The sequence below is a fragment of the Salvelinus namaycush genome, chromosome 11, assembly GCF_016432855.1.
Source record: "Salvelinus namaycush isolate Seneca chromosome 11, SaNama_1.0, whole genome shotgun sequence".
NCBI classification, from domain to species: Eukaryota; Metazoa; Chordata; class Actinopteri; order Salmoniformes; family Salmonidae; genus Salvelinus; species Salvelinus namaycush.
This window is the reverse complement of record NC_052317.1, coordinates 11561109-11571791: the sequence shown is the minus strand read 5'-3', so window position 1 is coordinate 11571791 and position 10683 is coordinate 11561109.

Below are 10683 nucleotides of genomic sequence, written 5' to 3'. Positions count from 1 at the left end.
CACAAATCAACTATAAAGTGGTGGAAAAAGTACCCAATTGTCATACTTGAGTAAAAGTAAAGATACCTTAATAGAAAATGACTCAAGTAAAAGTGAAAGTCACCCAGTAAAATACTACTTGAGTAAAAGTCTAAAAGTTTTTAGTTTTAAATATACTTAAGTATCAAAACTAAATGTAATTGCTAAAATATACTTAGATATCAAAAGTAAAAGTATAAATGATTTCAAATTCCTTATATAAAGCCAACCAGATGGCATAATTTTTTTGTATTTTTTAAAATGTACGGATAGCCAGGGGCATGTTCCAACAATCAGACATAATTTACGAACAAAGTATCTGTTTAGTGAGTCTGCCAGATAGAGATAACCAGGGATGTTCTCTTGATAAATGTGTGAATTAGGCAATTTTCCTGTCCTGCTAAGCACTCAAAATTCAACGAGTACTTTTAAGTGTAAGGGAAAATGTATGGAGTAAAAAGTACATGATTTTCTTTAGGAATGTAGTGAAGTAAAAGTAAAAGTTCAAAAATATAAATAGTAAATTACAGATACCCAAAAAACACTACTTAAGTAGTACTTTCAAGTATTTTTACTTAAGTACTTTACACCACTGGAACCATGGATTTGCCAAGGGTAGATTTGCCAAGGGATTTGCCAACAATGGTAGTAAAATAAAAACAATACCATGGTTTTGTACTAGCAGCATGTAGTGAAACATGAAAGCATGGTAGTTGTTTACCATGCTTTTTGGGGTAGTGACCAAAAACATCTAATTTATGGTACTCACATAATGCAACATGGACTTCTCGCTCTGCAATGGCAAAGCATAGGCTAGTACCCTCTTATACCCCTTTAGCTTATAGTGAAAAACCACAACACACATGGTCTAGTAGTGTAGTGTACCCTCTTAAACCTTGGGACCTGGATAGCGTATGGTGAGAAGAATGAAGGGAGTCTGAAACCTTGAAGATTTAAAATAGCTAGATATTTTATCTGGTGCATCTCTCTTCAAAACTGTTTTCAGTTGGCTCACGCATTCAACAGACTTGGCTACTCTTACAGTACAATTCTAAATAGCCAACACACTAAACAAACAATTTGTAAAATGGTATTAATTAGCATCTTATCTCATAGATACATTTTCATCATGTAATTCTAAACATATCCTTAAAAACAGCAAGTTACCTTTTTTTAAGAATGTGTGAACGTTCATTGGTCCTGTCGCCATGACTACGACAGGCTAGCTTGACTGGAGCTAACTTTAGTCTTCTATGCTAACAGACTTTTAATAATTAAACTATCAAAACATTATCATTATGACAACAATTATATCATTACACTCCACTTAACTTGGTGTTTCATATTCTATGCTTTATAACTCGCCCACCGTGATGAAAACGTTTCAAATATTTAGTTTATCTGGTGCTTCTCTCTTATGGTCCACTTAGGAGCCGACAACAAGTCACAGTAAAACATGAACATTTTTAACCATAACATTTTTTACATTTTTTTGTATACAATTTACATTAACAATCTAAATGGACCAAAAAGAGACAATAGAAAAAACTGTCAATGGCAATGTGAGAAAATTATGGTAACTACTCTGGCCCTAATTCAGGTTAATTGTTTTTTTTAAATGTAAGCCAGGGCGGGATCAGCCAGGCATGCGCGATTCATTTGCAGTCTGGACGCGGAGGGGTGAACATCTCCTGCTCTGACTGCAGCTGGGAGGGACTGCTGCGCGAGGACTGGGCCGCCTGTGAGTGCTTTGGGACAGGATGGGGCCCATGGCAGCACCCGCTGCTCGTTGAGAAGAGTAAGAACGATACGTGCTTTCACATCAGTCTCCAAAAGTATCCAATAACGCCAGAAAAAGTTGCTAGATTTGTCACTAGTCGCTTTTTTGAAAATATGTCGCTAGAAGGGTCTGAATACTCGCTAAATATAGTGACAAAGTCGCTAAGTTGGCAACACTGCCGACAAGGCAGGCTAGCGAGAGAGACACTGTAGAGTGAGAGCGTGTGAAGCAACCACTAGAGGCTCCGTCTGCGGGCCGAAATAAGCACAACACCCTTTAACTATAAATACTGTAAATGATTACAACATGCCAAAGATTAGGCTACAATACATTATATATACACAAGTATGTGGACACCCTTCAAATTAGTGAATTTAGCTATTTCAGCCACACCCGTTGCTGACAGGTGTATACAATTGAGCACACAGCCATGCAATCTCCATAGACAAACATTGGCAGTGGAATGGCCATACTGAAGAGATCAGTGACTTTCAAGGTTGCACCGTCATAGCATGCCACCTTTCCAACAAGTCAGTTTTTCAAATTTCTGCCCTGCAAGAGTTGCCCCGGTCAACTGTAAGTGCTGTTATTGTGAAGTGGAAATGTCTAGGCCACACAAGCTCACAGAATGGGACCGCTGAGTGCTGAAGCTCGTAGCGCGTAAAAATTGTCTGTCCTCAGTTGCAATACTCACCACCGAGTTCCAAACTGCCTCTGGAAACAACATCAGCACAAGAACTGTTAGTTGGGAGTTTCATGAAATGTGTTTCCATGGCCAAGCAGCCGCACACAAGCCTAAGATCACCATGCGCAATGCCAAGCGTCGGCTGGAGTGGTGTAAAGCTTGCCACCATTGGACCATCTGGCAGTCTGACGGACGAATCTGGGTTTGGTGGATGCCAGGAGAACGCTTCCTGCCCGAATGCATAGTGCCAACTAAAGTTTGGTGGAGGAGGAATAATGGTTTGGGCTAGGTCCCTTAGTTCCAATATTCTAGATGATTCTGTGCTTCCAACTTTGTATAAACAGTTTGGGGAAGGCCCTTTCATGCCTCTGTGCATAATGCGAGGTCCATACATACAGAAATTCTTTGTCAAGATCGGTGTGGAAGAACTTGACTGGCCTGCACAGAGCCCTGATCTCAACTCCATCTAACTCCTTTGGGATGAATTGGAACACCGACTGCGAGCCAGGCCTAATCGCCTAACATCGGTGCCCGACCTCACTAATGCTCTTGTGGCTGAATGGAATCAAGTCCTTGAAGCAATGTTCCTACCTCTAGTGGAACGCCTTCCCAGAAGGGTGGAAGTTGTTACAGCAGCAAAGGGGGGACCAACGCTACATTAATGCCCATGATTTTAGAATGAGATGTTTGACGAGCAAGTGTCTACATACTTTTGGTCATGAAGTGTATATCTCACATTCTCCCACATTTCAAGTTGGCAACACAGGGAACCCAAGTATGAGCAAAAAACAATACTATTAATACAGAAAGTATTACCCATTTTTCATGGCAACTATTTCAATTTTTCTTTGATGTTACAGACAAACTAGGACCAACAATTGTAGCCTGCCTCTGACTTTATCAGAAACTTGCCCATACTGGTATATAATTTCATCAATATAATACCAACCAACCTCTTTTGAGGTTTGTTTATTTCATGCATTGTACTGTCATTGTACTATGGTAACTCACAATTAATAAATTACTTTTTTGGTACCATTTATCATAATTGTGCGTTACGATGGTAGAATGTATAATGCAGGTTAAAACTGTGGTATTTCCATGATCCACATCTATACCATGGTAAAAATGAGACAATAGCATGGTATTATTTAAGTGCATGGCACTACCATCATACTTCAAAGCTAAAACCATGGTACATTTCCATGATTCAGATCTATACCATGGTATAAATGATGCCATACCATGGTAATATTTAGGTACAATGGCAGTACAATGGTATTACCATCATACTTCAAGGCTAAAACCATGGTACATTTCCATGATTCAGACTATACCATGGTATAAGTGAAACTACCATAGTAGTACCATGGTATGAATGAAAGTACCATGGTACATTTTTGTAAGGGCATGGTGTAGCCGGAGAATATCTAGCTTCTGCCCTCCTCTGGGAACATTGACTTCAATACAAAACCTAGGAGGCTCATGGTTCTCACTCCCTTCCACAGACTTACACAGTAATTATTACAACTACCAGAGGACATCCTCCAACCTATCAGAGCTCTTGCAGCATGAACTGACATTTGTCCACCCAATCAAAGGATCAGATAATGAGTGTAGTATTGACAGCATATGCTAAAGCTAGCTAGCACTGCAATGCATAAAATGTGGTGAGTAGTTCACTCAAAGAGAAAGACAATAGTTGAACAGTTTTGAACAAATTAATTTCTTCCAAAATTAAGGAGAAGCAAGAGAGAGAGACAGAGAGAGCTAGCTATATTTTGTACTATGTGTATATATATATATGTATATATATATATATATATATATTAGACTTTCACTTACTTAGCAAGCGAATGCAGCTAACTAGTTTAGCCTACTCAAACACCCGGTTCAAACAGATAAGGATGCTATGTTATGGCTATGGCTATCCAACACTGGAACTCTTTCAAGTCAAGGTAAGCGTTTGGTTTTATTAATTTATTGCCACCGGGGCCCGCCGGTGTAACTGCTAAACTGCTTGCTGTACACTGTACTGCATGATTGTAGCGGGTTTACTAACGCGTTAGTTCTAGTAGCTATGTTGACTATGACGTTAATATGGTGAAAAACGATGTAAGCTGTGTATAGAGGTTAGCGGTTATGGTACGGAAGTTTGCTTGGAATGTTTTTTTTGTTGCCTGGTCACAGACAGCTGTTGTATTCTAAACTGAAGTCCACAAGCGAAGGGAAAAGGTGAGAGGAAAAGAGAGCGTAGACGCAAGAAGGAATTATATATGCAACAAGCAAAGTAATCATGCGGTTTATATGTGGCGGCTAGTTCTGTGTTTGCGTGTGATCAGGGGTGTATTCATTCCGCCGATTCTGTTGAAAAACGTTTCATAAATGGAAGCAAACAGAATGCAACAGGGATAAATATACCTGAATTTGTCCAATAGAAACTCTCGTTTGCAACTGGATCAGATTACAACCTAGATCAGCTAGATGCAGGCAAGAGTGTGCAAGGCGGTATTGAATATGTCACTGTCTGTCACCTTGATTACTCTAATTTCTCTCGACCTGTGCACCTTTGTTGTAAACTTTCATTCTTGGCTAGGTTGTAGCAACCTCATGATGGGTGTAGGGAAAATATGAGTATTATGTAGTAGCCTAAACCTATTGATGGTACATTGAGCTGGGTGAATGGAATATGAATGACATTCATCCAATATGCTGTAATAGAAATAAGGCCATGCTCATAAAACACAAAAAAAATGTAAAGGGCAGTGGCCATGCTGACAGCGTTCCCCAACTCACCCCCTCCCGTTTTTCAACTGGTCGTTCAGTACAGTACCGTTTCTGTTCAATTGAACGTTCCAGAACGTAAAAACTTACTGAACGCAGCCATGATGCCCAAAATGGATTCAGAATCATTCCTTTTTTATCGGAATACAAAGGCAATACATTTGCTTTAGCTGTCACCCTGGCCTGATATTAGCTACACTATCTCGCTACTTCCCTCTAAGCGAAGGACACACCCAGTTCGGGAACCTAGGATGTCACCCTACACCCTAACCCTACTACTCCGTTCCGCCATCTCTGGTCTCTTGGCCCTCCGACCCCTACGCTCAGCCCAGTCAAAGCTCTTCTCTGTCCTGGCACCCCAATGGTGGAACCAGCTTCCCCCTGAAGCTAGGACAGCAGAGTCCCTGCCCATCTTCCGAAAACATCTGAAACCCTACCTCTTCAAAGAGTGCTTTAAATAATCCCTGTATAAATCTGTATTTGACGTAGGCTGCACAACTCAGGATGTAGTCATCTAGCTAGCTACCAAAGGTGAGTGATGTAAAGTACTTAAGTAAAAATACTTCAAAGTACTATTTAAGTACTTTTTGGGGGTATCTGTACTTTGCTTTACTATTTATATTTTTGACAACTTTTACTTTTACTCCACTACATTCCTCCTTTTTAATTCCATACATTTCCTCTGACTCCCAAAAGTGGGCTAACACATTCTTGTGACATGCAGGAGACCTGATTCGAACCCAGTCAGTCACAAAAGCAAGATTAAATAGGGAGTGGAAAGTCTATCCTTAGAAGGGCTATGACAAGCCATTTCAACTATATAACGTGGCTTGTGATCATCATAGAGGGGAACAGAAGGCACGTCCATGGTCCAGAGAGTCTTAGCTTTCAGGATTGCGTTCACAATAGCTCATAGCCAAAGTGGTTCAACGCTAGAGATAAATTCATAGGAAGGAAATAAATTCAACAAGCCACATTGGCTTTAGAAACCGCCAGACGTTTATGTTAACCAGAGTGAGTGTTTGATTCTGTCACAGATTTCCCGGTACTGCTGCTCATTCCATGCACCAGCTCCAGAGGTCTACGTCACCGGCCTCTAGGCGTCACTGAACTGTTTCATTACGCACACCTGGTTCCCATTCCCCCTGATTAGTAATTGTATATATGTGCTCTCTGTTCACAATTGTCTTGTCGGTTATTGTTCCCATGTCCGTTGGTCTTGTGCGTACCAGTGCTTTGTTGTTTCAGCTTTCGTGTATTGTGTACTCGTTATTACGGGTCCCGTGTATTGTTGTGCACTTGTTATGACGGGTCCCGTGTATTGTTATTACAGGTCTCGTCCCGTGTATTTATTCAAGGTTTTACCTCGCTCTTTTTTGGGGGTTACATCCCTGTGTTTTTGTATACGTGTTTGTTTTGGGCTTCGTCCCCGTGCCTTTTCATGGCATGTTGTATTTTTGGGTGGAGTATTAAAACCCCCTATTACGTATTCCTGCGCCTGTCTCCAATTATTTATACAACGTGACAGATTCTATCTGCTCCTCTACATTTCCTGGCTGGCAAAGTGCCAGGATGTTGTCTCTGGTTTTGAATCTGAATTTAGAGAACTGAATTTAACTGATTCTGAATGCATCTGACAAGTTTAATATATGAAACTTTGATTAACTTGAAATTATGGTTTGTAAACTTGCAATGAATGCAATAACTACCAATATTGAAACTGAATATATTAAATTGACTTAATTTCAAAACTGAATGCAATATTCAGTTTCAAATCATGAAATACAAGTTTAATTAATTAATTCAATGAAGTGATATTTTCGAATTTGTAATGCACAATCAAATTCAATATCCTAATACAAATTGAAAAGTCTGGAATTCAAATACAATTTATTTTGCCACTGAAATTGCTCCATAATAGTACATTTCGTGTATAAAAATTGTCAAGAAAGGCCTGATGGAAACAGCTTATTTGTTGGGAAACTTTCCAAATGTCGACAAAACAATAGACATGGTGGGCTCTTTTTGTGTTGGTACAATTAATGTGAGAAATGGCAGTGGAAATGCTTTTATGGCATATTGCTATAGTAACCATCATCTTGGAGTCACGTGATATGGTGTGTGGTCCTCCCACTACAAATCATGCCGTTTTATTAGGCTACGGATTAAATAAATTAGATTAATTTCACAGGGTTGTAAAAGTGCATGGTGATGAGCTTTTATGCTCCTTTCCAATAAATCGAGGGTCTTCTGGTGACATGATGGCTGCCAACAAATCAAAATAATCTTTCTCTTTTGTCCATAATAAACTCATTTAGTAGGCTATACCCACACTATCTGTGAGCTGTTGGCTAGAGCGCATATGCCAAGACCAGAATGGGCACAATCGCTATATAACACATTTTTTTTCTGACAAAACCATCAGTTGAGTTGAAAATGTGCAGGAAACCCATTTAAATTGTATTTTTATTTGGTACATGGGAATTTAACCTAAGAAGTCATCACACACAGCCTTTTATCCGAAACTAGTAAATTTGATGGAAACACATCTCTGGTGGGAAAATGCGCTTATTGTTTTTATGCTGATTTTTAGACTATTTGCATCAATCTGTCGCCAACTGGATGGAAACCGATAGGCTCAAATCTAGGTTGTGCCTTTAGATTTTGAGAAAATGAAAAACTAATGACACATTTTTCACTTCTGCACCTCTGTTTAGAAACGCTGTACTAAAACAAATACTATCGCCATCTTCTGGACGGTTTATATATAGCAATCACAAAATGGTCCCTCACTAAAACCAATACTATCACCATCTACTGGCCGGTTTATGTAAAGCCAAACTAACGTGTTTTTTTCATCATGAAAAAACAGAAGTCAGACTCATTTAGTAATGCATTTATTACAACTTTAAACTGACATTCCACTACTCCTTCTGCGTCTCTATGTTCAAATTAATTTATTGAACTTTGATAAATAGTGGCCCGGGGACTTTAATGCAGGCAAATTGAAACATTTAGCATGCATGAGAGCACCAACTATTCCGTACAACTGTCATCACGCTCTCCATAGCCATTGTGAGCAAGACATTTAAACATTCACAAAGCCACGGGGCCAGACGGATTACCAGGACGTGTACTCAGAGCATGCTGACTGTCAAGTGTCTTCACTGACATTTTCAACCTCTCCCTGACAGTCTGTAATACCTACATGTTTCAAGCAGACCACCATAGTCCCTGTGCCCAAGAACACCAAGGTAACCAGCCTAAACGACTACCGCCCAGTAGCACTCACCTCTGTAGCCATGAAGGCTACTCATGGCTCACATTAACACCATCATCCCGGAAACCCTAGACCCACTCCAATTCGCATACCGCTCCAACAGATCCACAGATGACGCAATCTCTATTGCACTCCACTCTGCCCTTTCCCACCTGGACAAAAGGAACACCTATGTGAGAATGCTATTCATTAACTACGGCTCAGCGTTCAACACCATAGTGCCCACAAAGCTCAACACTAAGCTAAGGGCCTGGGACTAAACACCTCCCTCTGCAACTGGATCCTGGACTTCCTGACGGGCCGCCTCCAGGTGGTAAGGGTAGGCAACAACATCTGCCACGCTGATCCTCAACACGAGAGCCCCTCAGGGGTGCATGCTTAGTCCCTTCTTGTACTCCCTGTTCACCCAAGACTGCGTGGACAAGCACGACTCCAACACCATTAAGTTTGCTGACGACACAACGGTGATAGGCTTGATAACCGACAACGATGAGACAGCCTATAGGGAAGGTCAGAGACCTGTCAGTGTGGTGTCGGGGTAACAACCTCTCCCTCAGCAAGAGCCTATTGTGGACTACAGGAAAAGAAGGGCAGAGCACACCCCATTAACATCGACAGGGCTGTAGTGGAGCGGGTCGAGAGCTTCAAGTTCCACATCACCAAGAAACACAGCAAAACAGTCGTGAAGAGAGCACTACAACGCCTATTCCCCCTCAGGAGACTGAAAAGATTTGGCATGGGTCCCCAGATCCTCAAAAAGTTCTACAGCTGCACCATCGAGAGCATCCTGACCGGTTGGCCTCCGACTGTAAGGCACTACAGAAGCTTGGCCCCAGTACATTACTGGGGCCATGCTTCCTGCCATCCAGGACCTCTATACAAGGCGGTGTCAGAGGAAGGCCCAAAAAATGGTCAAAGACTCCAGCTACCCAAGTCATAGACTACTCTCTGCTACTGCACGGCAAGCGGTACCGGAGCACCAAGTCTAGGACCAAAAGGCTCCTTAACAGCTTCTACCCCCAAGCCATAAGACCGCTGAACAATTAATCAAATGGCTACCTGGACTATTTGCATTGACCCCCCCCCCCCCCCCCTTTTTTTCCATTCTTTTTATCTTTCTTTTTATGCTGCTGCTGTTTATTATCTAGCCATAGTCACTTTACCCCCTAATTACATGTACAGTACCAGTCAAACGTTTGGACACACCTACTCATTCAAGGTTTTTTTGTTAATATTTTCTATGTTGTAGAATAATAGTGAAGACATCAAAACTATGAAATTACACACATGGAATCATGTATTAATCAAAAGTGTTAAACAAATCAAAATATATTTTATATTTGTGATTCTTCAAAGTAGCCTCCCTTTGCCTTCATGACAGCTTTGCACACTCTTGGCATTCTCTCAACCAGCTTCATGAGGAATCCTTTTCCAACAGTCTTGAGGGAGTAGATGGAATACAGGTATCTTATGTCAAATTGACGTCAAAATAAAATTTGTTGCATTTTAGCTAACCCTAACCTAATTTTCTTACCTGCCACGAAGTCACTTTTGACAAACTGTATACTATATCTAGACAAAACCCTTGAGGGTGAACTTTAGAGATCGACTACATTGCAGTTAGGTTGCTCAGACACCCACACTCATAGCTAGTACTTATAGTCTTTTTTACTTTGGGGAGTGTAGTAATACGCTGTTTGACATGGTGGATTGTTGAATCAAACTTTGTGGTTGAATCTGTGCAGGATTCAAATAACATAATAGAGTGGGCGTTCTACATAAACATTTTCTGAACGTTACGCAATGGTTTGGCCTGCTGAACATAAGATTAGTTTCCCCTTTATTATGCTGCATTCATAAACAAGTTGAAAGTGGTATTTACCACATACGACTGGGAAAAATCCACTTGAACGCCACTCCAACTCGTAATTACTAGTTGGAAACTATCATCCCTGAGCACCAACTTCACCCAAATGCTGACCTCTGACTTCACCTATTAAGGACCTTGATAACATAATTTATCAGTTTAAATATATCAAAACATGATTTATAAAAACATATTTGGTTTTCATTTACAACCATGATAGCGGTACTTTGTTTATGGTTGACACAGCTTGTTGGCCATTAGCCAATCGA